The following is a 19284-nucleotide window of genomic DNA, read 5'->3' as shown; positions in this document are numbered from 1 at the left end:
CTGCTCAATCGTGGACTCTTATTATTCCAGATGAAGCTGGATATAAGAGTGTCCAGGCGTTTAAAAAAAGACATGGGAATATATACTGGAAGACATTGAAAAAGATAGCTAAATTTGGGCGAAACATTCATCTTTATAGCATTTATTCTACCAGCAAGTGACAGTTGTAGAGGCATCCAGCGTTCAAAACCCTGCTCCACCTTGGCCACCAGTGGGTTGAAATTCTCTTTGAAAAGTCTGCCTATACTGTTTGTGATTTGCACCCCCAAATACGTGAACTGATCAAGAGTAACCTTAAAGGGAAATGTGTGGAAAGAGAAAGAGCGGGCCAGGGAGTTAATAGGAAACACCTCACTTTTCTGAAGGATTATTTTATACCCTGAGATTTTACCAAAGCTCTCGAGGATGGAGAGGATCCTGGGCATAGATATGTCTGGGTGCGAAACATACAGAATCATATCATCTGCATAAAGTGAAATTCTTTGCTCTATTCCCTTCCTGAATAAGCCAATCATTGTAGTATCCTGTCTTATAGCGATAGCTAAAGGCTCTATGGCCAATGCAAAAAGTAGAGGTGATAGAGGGCAGCCCTGCCTTGTTCCACGAGAAATTGCAAAATACTCAGAGTGCATCCCATTGGTACAAACCAAAGCTACTGGCATGCTGTATAAAAGTCTGATCCAATTAATAAATTGTTTCTCAAAGCCAAATTTATCCAATGCATAAAACAGATACCCCCACTCCAGCCTATCGAAGGCTTTTTCATCATCCATGGACATGATAAGCTCTGGGGTGGTAGGATCTGAATCATGATAAATAATGTTTAAAAGTCGTCTAATATTAAAAAAAGAAAATTTATTTCTTATAAATCCTGTTTGGTCAGGGGAAATTATCTGGGGTAAGAATTTCTCTAATCTCAATGCTAACACCTTGGCTAAAATCTTGACATCTACATTCAGTAATGAGATGGGACGATAAGATTCACAATGATTAGGGTCCTTATTCTTTTTCAGGATCAAGGATATAGATGCCTCTCTTAGCGATTGGGGCAGTACACCTAAGTCAAGAGACTCGTTATACATGTTTAGCATGTGAGGGATTAGGTGGGTGGAAAATTTCTTGAAAAACTCGGATGGGAACCCGTCTGACCCCGGACTCTTTCCACTCTGAAGTGCTTTAATAACCACATTCAGTTCTTCAGCAGTAATGAGATTTTCTAATATGTTCTTAGACTCTTTGTTAATAGTGGGCATGTTCAAATTTTGGAAAAAACTGTCAAATGTGGGACAAGAGTCATGCTCAGAGGAATAAATTGAACTATAGTAGTCCCTGAACATATCATTTATTATTTTATTGTCATGTGTATAACCATCAGCTGTTTGAATCTTTGTGATAAGTGAGGCAGCCTCTTGTCTAAGTTGATGGGCAAGAATCTTACTGGCTTGGTCGCCAAATTCATAGTGTGTATGTCGGGATCTCCAGAGCATATTCTCTGCTTTATTGGTTGATAAGGTGTCAAATTTATTTCTCTCAAGCAGAAGCTCCTTCAATAAGTCGGATGAGGGGGAGCCTGTGTATGCCAGTTCTAATCGTGAAATTCGGGCAGTTATGTCTGATAATTTTTGATTAGCTTGCTTTTTATTATACGATATATGTGAAATTATCTGGCCTCTCAGGTACGCTTTTAGTGACTCCCACAAAGTTGTACAAGAGATGTCTGGAGAAGTGTTAATCTCAACAAAAAATCCTATTTGGTCAGCTACAAAGTGCACAAATTCCTCCTGAGATAATGCGATGGAACTAAGTCTCCAGCGGGGTCTAGGAGTATTGTGCGCAAACCTAAAAGTAGCTGTGAGGGGGGAGTGGTCTGATATGACTATGGCATTGTATAAACAGGCCTCGACTGAAGAGAGTAAACGATTATCTACTAAAAAATAGTCGATACGGGAAAATGTCTGATGTACCTGGGAGAAAAAGGAGTAAGACCGAGTGGTGGGGTTCATGCTTCGCCATAGATCTGAAACAGCGTAGTCTTCATGAAAAGAATTGATGACTTGGGCAGATTTAGATCGATTGGAAGGGTTAGTTGAAGACCTGTCCAAAACTGGATCGAGGCAACAGTTCAAGTCACCACCTAAAATTAAATAGTGGGAGTCTAGATTGGGTAAACTATATAGCAAATCAGAGAAAAAATTATCATTGTCCCAATTGGGTGCAGATAGGTTAGCTAGTATCACAGGAATGTTAATACAACCTGTAACAATTATGTAGCGGCCCTGAGGATCTGCAATGATGTCTGAAGGGGTGAACTGCAGAGATTTATGGATAAAAATAGCTGTGCCTCTTGACCTGCTATTAAAGAGAGAGTGATATGATTGTTCTAGCCAGCGCCTGCATACCTTCATGTGATCAGATTTGTTTAAGTGCGTTTCCTGCAGGTAGGCAACTTTTACTCCCAAGCTACTGTATCAAGATGAGAAAGAACCTTATTTAACTTGGTGGGTTTCCCCAGCCCACGGACATTCCAACTGGCAAATGTTATTGATGTTCCTGTGGGGCTTAGTAACCTATTAGGTAGTACCATAAAATAGAGCTGTTAGGTAATATGTCTCAATGTCTGCACATAGTTTGACTCTCGCCGAGATCATCTCAGAAAATGTACTTTGCAAAGTATCAGACAAAAACAAAGAAAAGATAGACAAAGTAACAAAACAAAAAGAAAAACGAAAAACACCCCCCCCCTTGCACCTCCCCAACATAGGTGCCTACAAGATCCCATCAAATGTTCTATTAAAATAACACTCAAAAGCGTCGCAGGCTAATGTCTAGTCTATACATTAACTGCAAATCTGTCAAAATTTGTCAGGAAAAGAATGAATATCTACAAAAAAGTAAACCTGTTTTGCTCTCATATTACTATAGTAATAAATTCAGTTTATAGATTAAATTGTGAACAATATAATTGCATATAACAGCACTCACAAGTCCATGTGCTTAATTACATTTCACATTGCAGTGAACAGTCAAACATTGTGTGCACAGGCACCAGGTAGTACGCAGTAATAGTCCCGTTGCTGATAATATCAAACTCACAGTGCCACACGGAACCATATGTGTAACTTGTAATGAACAATAGCAACAGGAATAGAAAAGGAGTGAGAAACATACCTGTCTGCTGTCGATATAACTAATGGCAGCCATACTTACAGTTCCATAGCGTGACAGTCCAACAAAGAGTAATGTCCCAAGGAGATGACCAGCATAAAACATCTGTGGCACATGGCTTGTTTTAATTAGCGGCAGTACTTCTTATCCCGGTGAGAAAGATGCAGGCTGTATCACTCATTTGGGTCGGCATCTCGTGTCCCACGATTAAAGAAGTCCAGTGCCAGGTTGGGATCCTCAAAAGTGTGCTCCTTACTCCCCGGGGGAGTGACACGGAGCATGGCCGGGAATCGTAGCCCGTACTTGGCTCCCTCTATGGATCTCAGCCTCTTTTTCACGTCTCCAAACACTGCCCTTTTCCTCATAACCACAGTGGTGTAGTCAGGATAAATATGGAGCATCTTTCCTTGGTACATCAGGGGGCCCCGAGCGGACTTGCGTAGTATCTCATCCCTCGAATGTGTGTAGTGCACTCGCATGATAAACACACGCGGGGGGGTCCCCGGGTTTTGGTTTTGCTCGTAGTGATCTATGGGCTCTGTCCAGCAGCGGGGCCTCGCTCAGGTTCAGTATGTCTTTCAAAAGTTGAGACACAAACTGCATGGGCTGGCCCTTTTCAAGCCCTTCCTCAACACCAGTAAGCCGCAAATTCTTCTAAATCCTCACATTTTGCCTGCAACTCCCTCACATCACTTTGAAGTTGGGTCGCAGTGGCACCGAGTTCGGTAGTGCAGTCACCAGTGTAGTCGGCAGCTTTCTCCAGCTCCTTTAGTCGGTTATCATGTGATGCTAACGAGGCCTGCAAGCTAGTGACCGCCACCGATAGCTCGCTCCTCACAGAGGCAATATCCAGCTTAATATCTTCCCGTAGTGTCTGAATGGCTGCTCCAATCTTTCCACAGACAGAATCCTGGAGGGAGTTGAGCGAGTCAAAGAGCATCTTCGATGTGAGCGTATTGCTGCCAGTCGAAGCATCGGGTGAAGCCGGGCTAGCCGCAGCGTCCGACACCGTGTCTGGTTGGGCGAGGTACGTTGTTGTTTCGCCGACTGGTTTCGAGTGTTTGGCGCCACCATCGTAGTCTTGAAACGGTTTCAACTTGTTGTTAGATGTTTAAATAACTTTAAGACATAAGAATGACTTATTTTGACAGTTATATTACATTTTAAAGAGCGACCTTGTCGGAGCTTGCGAGAGACGCGTCTACATTCTAGCACGCTCAAACCGGAAGCCTCCTACAATACATTTGTTACCATGAGAGTGATTAAATCACATTTTAATATATGTTAAATAACATGTCTTTGAATTGTTTCACAATTTTTGTCGGCGTTTATATATTTCATTTTTACATTTTTGTATTTATTGAAAGGAAAGGCTCACATGCCCATTATGTGTACTGAAAGAGTTATACGTTATTATGAACATTTCTCCTGACTGACTGGCAGAGAGGTTTCTACTAACTCACTCTTAAGTTTCAAAATTAACTTTGTCCCTATTTCCCGCTCAGGTTTTCATTCAGGAGCATTCCATCAAGCCTCTTATGTTGTCACCTTGCCTAAATGTTAAGACTAAAGCTGTCCTGTAGTTACTCTCATAATACAGCACATTTTTACTCCAGTTACCATGGTTATGCTTCACCCGAATCATCATCCTTAAATGTTACTTGTCAGCATAGCTATTTTCTCCAAAATGGACAACAAAAATAATAAACAAAGAAAATTTCAGTAGTGATAGGACACAAAGTCTTCACAGCAGCGTGAACCCAGAGAGAGAGAGAGAGAGAGAGAGAGAGAGAGAGAGAGAGAGAGACTTCTTCATCATGACTGCTGTCTCATTTGTTTAAGATTTTTTGTTGCAGGGCAAATAGCAGTGCAAGAGTTTCCTTCTCTATGGTTGAATACTTAAGTTGGTGTTTATTGAACTTTCGTGAGAAGTAACTCACAGGATGAACGATGCCCTGGTGGTCCTCTTGTAGAAGAACAGCGCCAGCGCCAACTCCACTTGCATCAACTTCAAGCTTGAAGGGCAGTGAGAAATCTGGTGCAGACAAAACAGGGGTGCAACACAGTAGACTTTTTAGATTCTCGAAAGACTGGTGACACTCATTGGACCAACTGAATGGTTTTGAGGGACTGGTTAGGGAAGTCAGCGGAGCAGCTACAGAAGAGAAGTTTTTGCAGAACCGTCGGTAGTAGCCAGCCATCCCAAGGAAACGGCGCAACTCTCTCCTGGTGGTAGGTATGGGAAACGCAGCAATGGCAGAGACCTTTGCATCCACGGGACGCACCTGTCCTCGACCAACCTGCTGACCAAGATAAAGCACAGTGCCTTTTCCAAATTCACATTTGGCGAGGTTGAGGGTGAGAGAAGCACTGGACAGACGGGTGAAAACATCTCTCAATGTAGTCATGTGACTAAGCCAGTCATCTGAATACACAACAATGTCATCCAAGTATGCCCTGCAGTTCGAAACACCTCCCAGTACCTTATTCACTAGCCGCTGAAAAGTAGCGGGTGCATTGCACAGACCGAAGGGCATCACAGTGTACTGGAGGAAGCTGTCAGGGGTTACAAAAGCTGAAATTTCAGAAGCACGTGCAGTTAAAGGAACCTGCCAGTATCCCTTTAACATGTCAAGTTTGCTGACAAAGTTTGCTGGACCGATTTCATCAATGCAGTCATCAATAAGTGGTAATGGATGTGCATCTGGAACTGTTACAGCATTTACCTTGCGGAAGTCTGTACAGAATCTTGGACTTCCATCAGACTTTGCATCCAGAAGACAAGGGGAACTCCATGGACTAGAACTTGGTACTGCAAATCCATTCTGTAGGAGATAGTTTACCTCTTTCTTCATGAGTTCTCTCTTAGTGGGATTAACTCGGTATGCATGCTGTTTGATCGGTGCTGGGCTAGTCAGAACAATATCATGAGTGATGACAGAAGTTTGGGAGGGAATGTCATTGAACAGGTTTGGGAAATCACAGAGAAGTTTCTCAACATCACAATGCTGGTCGTCAGAGAGATGAGACAAGTAGTGGGACAAATCAGACAATATCTCAGTATTACTGAGCCTCGCCCCCTGTGGAGTAGCACTATGTATCACCAACTCGTCATCATCGTCATCATCATGAGAGCTCACCTTCGAGACAGAAGCCATAGGGGAGACGGCAGTCTGCAGATTTTGAGCTGTGGATGGCCCATTCTGATTCTCTCTGGAGGAGTACCGCTTCATCATGTTGACATGACACATTCTGGACCGCCGCCTGCGGTCAGGGGTTTTGATGACATAGTTGGTGTCACTGAGTTTTTTCTCTACAACATAGGGACCAGAAAACTTAGTTGAGAGGGTAGAACCAGAAACAGGCAAGAGAATCAGAACTTTGTCACCTGGTTGAAATGAGTGTGCAGTCGCTCTCTGATCATAATGTTTCTTCATTTTAACTTGAGTAGAGGTCAGAGCTTCTCTAGCCAAAGAGCAGGCTAACTGGAGGCGATCCTGGAGCTTGGTGACATATTCTGGAATACGTGTGACTCCTTTTTCTGGTGTAACCAGATGCTCCTTAAGGACCTTTAAAGGACCCCGGACCTCATGTCCAAACACTAGCTCAGCGGGACTGAAACCTAGTGACTCCTGTACAGCCTCGCGGGCAGCAAACAAAACAAATGGGACGCCATCATCCCAATCCTTCTGAGACTCATGGCAGTGTTTGCGCAACATGGATTTCATGGTCTGGTGAAATCTTTCTAGTGCCCCCTGACTTTCAGGATGGTAAGGATTAGACATTACATGGTCAATACCTAAAGTTTTAAGTGCCTGGGCAAACACCTTGGACTTGAAATTGGTGCCCTGATCTGACTGGACTACCCTGGGCAGACCAAACACTGTGAAAAACTTTACCAAAGCCTTGGTGACAACTGGTGCTGTTATTCTACGGAGTGGGATGGCTTCTGGGAACCTGGTGGAAGCACACATTATTGTTAGAAGAAACTGATTTCCAGACTTAGTCTTTGGTAATGGTCCCACACAATCAACAATGACTTTCTCAAATGGCTGTCCCATTACTGGAATGGGACAGAGAGGTGCAGGAGGGATAACTTGGTTCGGTTTCCCTGTAACTTGACACACATGACAAGTACGACAATGACGAACAACATTAGATTTGAGTCCTGGCCAAAAGAAATGTTTAAGGACTCTGTTGTAGGTTTTGGTTACCCCCATGTGTCCTGACCACGGGTGGTCATGAGCTAAGGACAGCACCTGCAAACGATAGGCCATAGGCACAACGACCTGGTATGTTGTACTCCAATTTGCATCTTGCTCTGAAGCATCACCAACCCAGCGACGCATCAACAGGCCATCATTATAAACATAGGCCACTTTCTTCATCTTGGCCTCCTCATGGCTGAGAACAGAAGAACAACATGTTGAAAGAGTGCTATCACCTTGCTGTGCTGCAATGACTTCCTCCCGGGTGGCTGGTAGGTCCATAACTTCCAAACTGGAAGAGGATGACCTTGCATCAGCAGGTTTGGCCTTTACCTTATTTTCGGACTCAGGTATCACAGCATCAGGATCCTGCTCAATAACCATAAAAGAGTCAGACAAGTCAACATCATATTTTTTTGACTGGGCTCTGGTTACCACACAAGCAGGAAAAATATCAGATTTCTGGGTTGTGTTGTCAGACTCAAGGTTCAGATCTGGTCTGTCTAGTACCTCAGGGGCCGGCACAACCTTGTCTCCAGCTATGTCATTGCCAAGAATGAAATCAACACCTTTAATGGGCAAGGCAGGAAGAACAGCCACTTTAAATAATCCACTGACCAGGGGAGACTGAAGATGAACTTTGTGGAGGGGAGCAAGTACGAAGCCCATCTCAACACCCCGGACAACTGCACTTGAGTGACATGATGATTCTGATGTTAAAGGTAAGATGCCCTCTAGAATAATGGACTGGGCGCCTCCTGAATCCCTAAGGATGGTTACCGACTGTTGATCTGTTGGAACCCCAGTTAGTGAAACAAAGCCTTCTGAAATATGGGTCATGGGTCGAGACATTGAGACTCTGTCAGGGCGTTAAGATGACATAAACACATTTTTATGTGTTAGAACAAACTCATCGGCTAAAACAGCTGCTTTAGACAGAGTAGTCACTTTTTGTTCATTTAAGAAAATCACCATCTTCTCAGGCAAAGCATTCTTAAAGTCCTCTAACAGCATCAGCTCGCGAAGGGATTCAAAACTGTTCTTGACATCATTAGCACTGCACCATTTGTCAAAAAGAACCCCCTTTTCTCGTGCAAATTCCACAAAGGTTTGACTACTTGACTTTTTATGATTTCTAAATTTTTGCCTGTAAGCCTCTGGCACCAGCTCATAGGCACGCAAAATGGACTCCTTCAGCACATCATATTTCAAGCTGTTTTCTAAAGAAAGAGATGACGCTGTGCTTTACCGACCAACTTGCATTGAAGCAGGATAGGCCACATGTCCTTCGGCCACTCTAGCGCAGTTGCAATTCTTTCAAATGCGCCGAAATAAGAGTCAACCTCTGTTTCTCGAAATGTTGGCACCAGGGCAATATTTTTACTCACATCAAAATGTTTGTGGAAAACTGCCAGATTCTCAGATGTACGTGCCATCATCTGCTCAGAGGAGATTCTCATAGCCTCTACATCAAGCTGTCGCAACTGGACCTCCTTATCAGCCTCTATCTCTAACCTACGAATTTGTAATTTAAGGTCATAATCGGCTTTACGCCTGCTCTCCTTTTCCTGTGCCTCTAGCTGAAGGCGGGCTAAACGAACCTTCAACTTGGCATCGGCACTAAACCCATGACTCTCTGGGCAACGAGGCAATGTTGCAGGAGGAGTCTCACGAATAGACTTCAATTCATTTTTTTAATAATGGAAGTCTATGGGAGCCATTTCTTTAATCTGACACTACAAAACAACTAAAAACCCCTGGAAATCAGTCGTGTTACTCATCAATTACATATCCAAGACTGTTATAATCCCCCCAAACCGAATTCAATTTGCATTCAGTATATTGGAAATAACCACCTTTTCATGTGCTTTTTTCACCACTTTTTTACCAGGGACTCTATTTTCTGGCATTGAAGGGGTTAAAAGTCTGAAATGAATTAAATCAATGGTTTGGATCGGATCAATAGAGGATAAGTGGATTAGAAGATGCATGCAAAAAAAAATGGGGAAAATCTCAAATATGCCTTTTTTATGGCATCAAACATGGCATCTTTTGTCCAATGTGGTAAATGTGCCAGTAAAAAACATTAGGGTACAAAGGTTAACAGTGCAACTTCATTTTAAAAGGCAGATTTCTCTCCCAGAGCTGCGCTCCGCTGCCGTAACTCACACACACAGTGTGAGTTGACACCGGGTAGAGGAGGGAGCTAAACCGTGGCGCAGCCGGAAGTCCTGCACTGTGCTCTGTGTGTGAGAGGGGGAGTGGCCAGCGACGAGAGCGGCAGCAGCAAATGTGTGCTTCTTTTACCCATATGTTTATCTATATCTTTTACATTTATAATCCAAACGTCAAACTTGGCACTGCACTTACTCGTGCAAGACACGTCACGTTTGAAATCAATCGGATGAACGGTTCGAGAGATATGCGAATAACAGACAGACAGACGTTCCTGTCATTTATAGATAGATAGATATACGCTGTAAACCTCCTTACCTTTGTTTACAAAGCCAAACTTGATGAAGTCAGGAGTGTTCTTTTCGGGGGGTCGGCACCACTTTTGTCTTCATTTTTTTAGTTTAAAAAAAATTCTCCATCACTTTTGCTACAGGTGAGCGGCTAGCTGAATGTCTTCTTCTGTTCTGTGAACTTGTTAAACAACTGTCTGACGCATTACCACCACCATGTGGTCGGAAGCTGCATTGTGACTGAGCATCTCATGGATAACAGCCTATGGCTGTGTTCGAAACCGCATACTACATACTTCTATACTACATACTTCCATTCTACACACTACACACTAAACGACCAGATAGTAGGCAGACCGTTTACACTGTAGTAAACTACATGATAACCCACAATGCATTTCGTTCCTACCCGAGCTGAAAACTCCAAATATACCCTTTTAGGCGAGAAAGTTTAGATCCACATTGTGATGCTAATTTGTCCAAGTTTAAAATTTTGTTCCTGCAAATTCGGAGCCACTCAAGTTAGCCGTAGCGAGTAACGCACTTCCAGTTATTTTCACAAAATAAAACACCTGTTGCCTTTTATTAGTAAGAAAACCATAACGATAGAATTGGTGCTTTTATTTTGAAAACAGGAAGTGAACATACCCTCGCTGTAGCTAACTTGAAGCCACCGAGGTGGTGATCTGTGAGGTTTGTATTTTGGGTTTTTTTCAGAAGTTACGTTGCATCTTGGGTAATTTGAGTGTGAGTAGTCAGCTTGATGCATACTCTGCGTTTCTGGTGAATTTGGTAAACCATCCAGGAACTTCTCACATACTCTAAATGGCATACTACGCAATTGAAACACACAACATACTTCAAATGATGTCAGAGTTAGTACGAGTAGTAGGAAAGTATCGAATAGACCCTATCTTTGGTGTCTTTAGCTGATAACCTATGCAGTCCCGCGGCCCACAGGTGCAAAACTGAAAGGGTTAGCCACTTCATTTATATGTTTGGGAGTAGGTAATATGTAGTGTGGTTCGAGTATATTAACAAGTCATTGCAAGCCATCATTTTCAACAACGGTGCATGGGTGTATTCCCTGCACATGAACGTCGCTAGAGCCTCAGTTGTGGCATGTGGAGAATTTTATTGTAACTTGACTGAAGATGCCTTTTCCAGTGTTGTTTGGTTTGGCACGGATGTATTTGTTGATAGTGTGATGTATGGTTAAATGGTTTTTGAGATTTATGGTATTTCCAAAATATTTTACCTCTACTATGCACATCTTGCATATGGCTTTGCTTCTGTCCAGCTCTTCTCTGTCCTCACACTTTTTAAATCCAAATAGCTGACATCTATCTTCAGGCCTGTTGATGCTTTGAGCGGAGCAGCTTCTGCCATGTTTTGGTTCACCCGCCTGGGTGGGCAGATTTAATTGTGCAGTCATGCAAGACTAGCACAGAGGATACAGGAAATAGCATACATTAAAGATAGATCTTAGGATTTTATGAATCAATATTGGATCTTTCAAATGAAAATTGATATAAGAGAGAAGACCCGCACATCATGTAAATTCATGTTAATTGGATAATGTTAGTCATATGAGGCTGACTTGCACTACTATTACTCTTACTCTTAAAATTACAACTTCCAGTTTCATGGTGAAACAATGGCATTCAATGAAAACTTAAGATTTTGATCTGATTTTTGATTGCAAAGGTCTTTAGATAACACCAAACATCATAGAGATCATATAATATCATAAGATCATATATAGGAAGAGGTCATTAAAATGTAACACCTGCTAATTTAGTTTAGTTTAGTTTATTTGTATCCCCATTAGCTGTTACCCAGGCAACAGCTACTCTTCCTGGGGTCCATGTTAAAATAAATACAACCAATTACAATTACAATTACAATATAACATAAATGCATACCTAGAGTTTCATTCTAACCCTAACCCTTACCCCCACCCCCCATTAAAACAGTGAAAAGACAACAAACTCGGTACAATTACACTCAAACCAACTTACATTTTTGGTATCCAAACACACAGATGACTGTGCACAATAACCTACATTACAGAAACAACAAACAAACAAAACAATGATACATATTAAATATTTTTTTCCGGCCTCTACCCAAGAATAACCTTTTTAGATGCTTGCAAGTTGGTTGTTTAAAAACACATATATATATTCCAGAATAATGTTATAAAAGACTCCGTCTTATTTTTCTTATTGAACACCGGAGTGCAAGACGGACTGCTGTATTTTGTACTAACTGAAGCTTATACAGCTCTTTATTAGCTGCACTAGACCAGATAGCTGAGCAATAATCTAGATGAGACAGTATTAAAGCTTGAATAACCTGCAATGTGGTACTTGGTGTAAGAAAAGAGGAGCATCTTCTCATAGCAGATATTCCTCTCCCCATTTTATCTATGTGATTCTGCCATGATAGTTTACTATTAGGTAACCCTTAGAAGTTTAGCCTCATTGACCTGCTCTATACAGCTGCCCTTGATGGATATGAATAACTGCTTCTCCTCCCTGCATACATTGATCCAAAAACAATACATTTGGACACATTAGACACATTCAAAACTAAATTGTTATTATCTACCCAATCTGAAATATGTTTAATTTCATTTTGTAGGAGAACATTTAACTCTTCCACACTGCTTGATGACATGTATACTGTAGAATCATCAGCAAACATAGCTAAACTGGCTCTACTCAGAACAAGAGGCATGTAATTGGTAAAAATAGAATAGAGCAAAGGACCCAAGCAACTCCCCTGGGGAACTCTACACTGTACTGTCTTGACAGTGGAAAAACTACCATTAAAAACACTGTTTGTGTTCTATTGGATAAATAGCTCCTCATCCAGTTAAGAGGCAGAGTATTAAAACCATAAGCAGTAAGTTTCAAATCACTCATTAAAGCACTATAATCAAGCAGAACAGCACCTACAATTCTTTTCCTGTCTATATCACTCAACCAGTGATCAGTCATCTGCATTAAAGCTGTACTTGAGGAGTGACCTTTCTTGTAAGCATGCTGAAAATCAGAGTTAAGTTTATTAACTGAGAAATAATGTGTGATCTGGTCAAACACAAATCTTTCTAACAGTTTACTTAGCAGAGGAAGAATCCTGATAGGGTGACTAGTGGCACCTGTAAACACTTCATTCTTGTTTTTGGGTAAAGGAATAACTTTTGCAGCTTTCCAAGCCTGGAGGCATACACCTTCCTGCAAACTTAGAAACTTAAAAATATGACAGATGGGTAATGCAATAGGGCCAGACACCATCCCCAAGAGTGTTCCGTAATATTATCCAATCCTGAGGGTTTTTCACCATTTAGATTTAGCTGACGTTTTTCCACCATATTCACTTGAACTGGTTGAAAATAAAATTTGCAATCTTTATTTTTCATAAGATAGTCATTGATTAATTGTTTTGAACGTTTTCTTACCTGAATTTGTCATTTCATTTTTAAGTTTTTAAATTTTTCCAACAAAATATTCATTAAGATAATTGGCAATATCATGAGGTTTTCTAATGAAAGTGCCGTCTGACTCTAGGAAAGAAGGTGTATTATCCCCAGATCTATCCATTATGTCATTTAGTGTTTTCCACAGTTTCTTTCCATCATGTTGAATCTCATTTATTCTATTTTGATAATACCTACTTTTCTTTTTCCTATTTACTTTTGTGACTTGATTTCTGAAAGAACAGTATGACTTCCAGTCAGTTTTATTGCCAGATTTAATTGACACCATTTTCATTTTATCCCTTTGAGTCATCAAGGCTTTCAGTTGATCATCAATCCAAGGTGCTTTTCTATTTCTCACTGTGAATTTCCTAATGGGGGCATGTTTATCAGCTACCTCTAAGACCATTTCTGTAAATAGTTCCAGTGTTGTCCATATTTTTTATTGAACAGACTTTATCCCATTGTACCTTATTTATGTCCCCAATTAATTCATTTTTCAAATATCTCTGTAAGAGAACTTTAGGTCCAACCTTTGGAACTTTGGATTTCCTAACAATTGCCACCAGATTATGATCACTGAAGCCAATTGAGATTAATACAGCCTTTGAGCACATTTATGTAGCATTTGTAAAGATGTGGTCAATACAAGTAGCAGATTTTTGTCCTGCACTATTTGTATACAATCAAATTGGTACGTTCAACATTTGAGATAAGTTACACACTTTTGCAATCACACTCAGTTTTCTTGAACATGTTGCTGACAGCCAGTCAATATTCAGATCCCCAAGAAAATAGATTTCTCTATCGCAGTCTGTAGCCTTCTGCAACATTAAGCATACTGTATTTCTTCTAAGTACTGAACATGTGCGCTTGGTTGCCTATAACAATACCCTAAAAGAAATGGTTTGGTGTGAGGTAAATGTATTTGAAACCACAGTGCCTAAATATCTGACGTCAAAAGGTGACCTCTTGTCTTAACAGGTATCCGTATGGATATGTCCCACCTTTTGGACACCTTTTGGACATATATTGCCACACCACCACCATAGCTGTTCCTATCATTCCTGAAAACATTATATCCTGACACAGCAATTTCATTTACAATTTCATTATTGCTGCTGCGGGGGTGTATTATCAGCCTGTCGTGTCGCAGAACAGCAATGTCCCCTCTGTCTCGAGCAGCTCTCAATTTAGGCATCAGTTCTTTTCTTTTCTGTCATCAGCATCTGTATAGTCCTCATTTATGTAGATCATTGAGCCTTTGAGGCATTTGACTCGCTGGAGAATCATTGATCTGTCCTTGTACTTTACAAACTTGACTACAATTGGCCTGGGTCTGTTGCCCCTGGACACAGGTTTCCCTGCACGGTGTGCTCTCTCCACCTCAATCATCCCCTCCGAATCTGCCCAGGTTTCTCCCGGTGTCTCTTCGATTCCATCTATGATCAAGTTGTTTCTTCTGGATTGACCCTCCAGATAATCCAACTTGTCGATGGTGGCCAACAGACTCTCACATATCTTAAAAAATTCTGATTGCATGCCTACAGTGATCAGTCTTATTTATAATACCCATTTTAATGTCATCCACCTCTTTCTGTGTGTAGTGAATGCTGGCTTTAATTTCTTGAACTATCCAGGCGTGTGTTTGTTGAGTCCAGGATTATTTTGACAAAGCCTTTCAAGTTCTCTTGCTGTTGGTGCAAGAGCGCTAAAAACATCTCTCTGTGTCCACTTTGTTTGATCTAAGAACTATTGTGGTGCATTGAATTAGAACTTTGTGATACTTTAAACTTAGGAATTCACTCCAAAATCAAGGTGAGGTGCCAGGAACACGGACAGGATTTCATTCACCTATGTCAAATGATAGGAGCTCTGACTTTTTTTCCCCATTTTTAAAAATGGGGCTAATGTGCAGAGCTTGTCCAATCCAAAATGTTAACAGAATAGCATCCAAATCTTAAATGGGCTGGTAACAACTGGATTTAAGACATTTTATGTATTTTATGGGGAAGTTGGGCAGTAAGGAGAGACTGCAGGACTGAACTTTGTAGTTCCCATGAAGGACATAGCCAGGGATTAAAGTTCTCCGTCGCTACAATGGATTTCCGTCAATTGGACTGCTGAAAGGCCATATATCAATGCAGATCCGATGAGAATTAAAAAGGTATAATAATAATGATCATTACAACAGACACACAGCAGATATGGGCAGCCCGCGAGTCAATTTCCAAATATAATATAAATTGTTAAAATGGTGTTGGAAGTCAGCAGATCATTACATTATCTAAATGACTGAGTTAAGTTGTGACAACCCCCCACCTCTGTCTGTCTGTGTCTGCTTCATGGAGGACTCAGTTCCGCCCCGCTGAGACGGAGGAGAGAAGCCGCTAATGTTAGCCTCTGCTGCTGTTAGCTGTCATCGCACTGCTCTGCTTGAGAGTCTGTTCACGGCAAGAATACTACTACTTTATTCCTCCTCACTGTTCTGTATAAAAGGTCTGGACACTGAATGGGGGACAGAGTTGCTCTACCAGTAAGCAGCTACAGAGGTAGCGACTGTAGGACGCTGTTGTGTTAGCTGTTAGCTTCCCCACACACTTCCACTCAACCCTGCAGCTCCACCCCAAACACCTGCGTGCTGTTTAAATGTACACAACAGCAACGTTATGCTGGTTTTGGTTGGTTCAAGAGTTTTACCTCTGGTAGAGCTGAGCATCAGTGTGTGCCAGTGTTGCCAGATCTCCCCAGACAAATAAGCAACCAGGCCTGTGAAAACAAGCCCAAAACAAACGACTTATTCTACGGAGCCCCCCTAGGTTCCGGGGAGAGAAAAATAAATGTGTACACGGTTTTACAATCCGATTGTCAAATTACATCCATGGACAGATTGGTAAACTGTGCGAAGTTTTGCAAAACTGTACCCACGATACACAGTTAATTTATTCTTCTCCCCCCTGAGCTTCAGGACAATGACCACAAGAGGGAGTTAAACCATCTTTTAACATTATTTAACATTAGAAAACAGATGGGATAGTCTGATGTACCAAGTACATTATAGTCCACCATCAGTTGCGTGTATTTTCATTTAAAAGTCACTGACGTTTTCCAAACCAGAAAAAAATTGCCTCTGATTGGCTAGTACTCATTGCCATCTGGGTCAGAGCCAATTAGAAGCAGGATGTGAGTGTGTATGGGGAAAGGGGGGGGACAGAGGGAACAGGCAAGACAAACTATCCTACGTTTAAATATATCTAATAGAAAATATCTTCTTGACAACTTATTATGGAGCTGGAAACAAGCCCAAATAAGCAACTACCCTTTAGAAACAAGCCCAAAGAAACCGCAAACCGCGACTACCAATATTTGTAAGCTTTACAGAAAAACAAGCCCAAAGTCGCTTATAAAAAGCGGACTTGGCAAAATGGTGTGTGCTGCTCACACACAGAAAGTGAACCAGGTGAAAACTGGAGGTGACAGCTACATCGTTATGTTACTGTAAATGCAATAAAAGCTTCCAGAGTAAAAAAAAAAGAAGAAGAATTTAATTTAATCCACCTAAAAAACTAGTGGTTACTTGATTTTTATTTTAAAATACAAAATGTTAAATTGAAATACAATTTTTCCTTTTCCTGGTCAAGGAGCAGAATGTTAAAAATGGTTAGATTTCCTTTTCCTATTAAAATAATAAAAAATAAAATCACTGGCAAACCAACAAAACATGACCTGTTTTCTCATCTGAGACTGGATGTTGTCATCAAGGCAAGAGAGCAATAAATATAAATTAAAAAAAAAATCCTCTCTGTGTCACTGCAACGGTCTGATGGACCGCTTGAGTTTTTATAATGTTAACTATTTACTGAAGCCCATAATGTGCTAAAATAAAACATTTATACTTCTGACCCCCACTGTGGTTATACCAAGGGGGGAGTTGTGGGTTCTCCGAGTGAAGACCACTTCCGCGTTCAAAAAGCTGCAGTCCCCCCCGCGGCCTCTGGGGGCTGGCACCAGAAGGGAGCAATTTCCCATTGAGCCCTACAAAAAGGTTTGTGACCTCTGATCTATAAGTTGCTGAGCACCTATATGTGTCATTTTAAAGTTTCCCTCTAGGTGATCCGGACAGGCTGGACAAGTGGGTCGTCAGCATGAGGAGACAGAACTGGACCCTGCTCTCCAGCCCCCATCCTCCCCTGTGCTTTCAATAAAATCTGTATTGAGCATGAACTCAGCGTCTGCCTGCCACCTGTTGTCACAGGCACTCTTTTTTCTGACTTTCTTAAAACTAGATCTATAACATGCATCTTAAACCTTATTTAAATCAGTTAATCATGTGGAGAGATTTCTCATGCAAGTAGATAATTATCTACATATTAGAGTTCCACCGTTAGTAAAGGTAAGACATAGACATATGATTTAATACATTTGAAAAAAAATATTTACTGGTAAAGACTTTCTAAGGTTCCATGGGCACCCTGGAAAGGTCAGAAAACAGAAACACTGTTGTGAGAATTTTTACAATTTTTAGTAAAACTTGACTAAAAACTTGAGCTTTAATGCTTAATATTTGTGTTTAAGTTGATATTCCTTTTAACTGACGACATTTTTAACATTTTCAATAAGTGTAGAAGACAAAAGGAGTGCAATTATGAAAATAATTTATTTGAACATGAGGTACTCTTTAAATGAACAGACAATGAACAAACAAAACAATCAGTATATATAATAAATAATAAATAAACTTAAAATAAAATAAAAAATAGGGGCGGTATTTGGCTCGGTTGGTGGAGCGCCCGCCCCATGTGAGGCTGTAGTCCTTGCTGTGGGCGGCCCGGGCGTGGAGGCTGGCCGGGGCCTGGTCTGGGCAACCAGCAGAGGCTGGCTGGGGCCTGGGCGCCTGGTCTGGGCGACCGGCAGAGGCCTGGGCGACCGGCAGAGGCCTGGGTGTGGCAGTCGGCTGGGGCCTGGGCGGCTTTCTTTTCCATTTTCTAAATATAAAGAAAGACAAACATCTTGTAACCAGTGGTGTACAAAGTATTGAAATGCCTTACTTCAGTAAAAGTAGCCTACTAATACCTCACTGTGAAAATACTCCACTACAAAGACCTGCATTCAAAACCTCACTTTTGTCTGCAAAATGCAATTAAGTATAAAAGTAAAAACAAGTAAAAACGGTCCCTCTCTGTTTTACTGTTATAGAATGTTTGTGGATTGATATCATTGATGAATCAATGCATATGATGCATTTTATTGCTGAGGCTGTTTAAGTTTAGCACAATTTAACAATTAAATATACTATTGAGTAGATTTATCTATATCTATCCCTGTCATGTGAGAACCCTGTATCTCACTTCTTTAAAAAAAATATTTTTAGTGTATGAAATGCTTAACAAACTTTCTTTACATTATTCTACATAGTAATTTCACAGAGTAGCAACGTTTAACCCTCAGATCCTGTTGCCACATTTTATAGACCATCAGATTTTTCATTTGGCTGTCATTTTGGCTGTGATCATGCTATAATGTTCATAGGTTGCAGAGAGGTGGCTTTTGCAAGGTACATCATGCTCCTAAAAGATCTCCTGTCTGCACCTTATAATTCTCTGTGTATCGCGGCTCCCGGGGTAGCTAAAGCTACTCGCGCTGCCCCCAGGGGACTCAATGCCCCCGGAGCCGCAACTGGGGCGCAATGGGGGGGATCGAGCTGAGGGATTTCATCGGGCTGATGATACTGGAAGTGATGTTGTCTCTGATTTTCACCAGATTTAAAATGTTATCAAAATTTGCCGTAAAAAAAGCTGTAAAACGAGAACCAGTCCCAGAAGCTCCAGCTCTGGAGAAACAGATAGCGGACACTCCCAGAGCGCTCTCTGAGAATGGTGCGTCGTCACCTGGATAACATACGTGAGGGAGACGTCTGCTAGATTTGGCGCTTTTTTCAAAACTCTGATCTAAAATATCAGAT

This window comes from Scomber japonicus, chromosome 21 (genome assembly GCF_027409825.1).
Source record: "Scomber japonicus isolate fScoJap1 chromosome 21, fScoJap1.pri, whole genome shotgun sequence".
Taxonomy (NCBI): Eukaryota; Metazoa; Chordata; class Actinopteri; order Scombriformes; family Scombridae; genus Scomber; species Scomber japonicus.
This window is presented reverse-complemented; position numbering follows the sequence as displayed.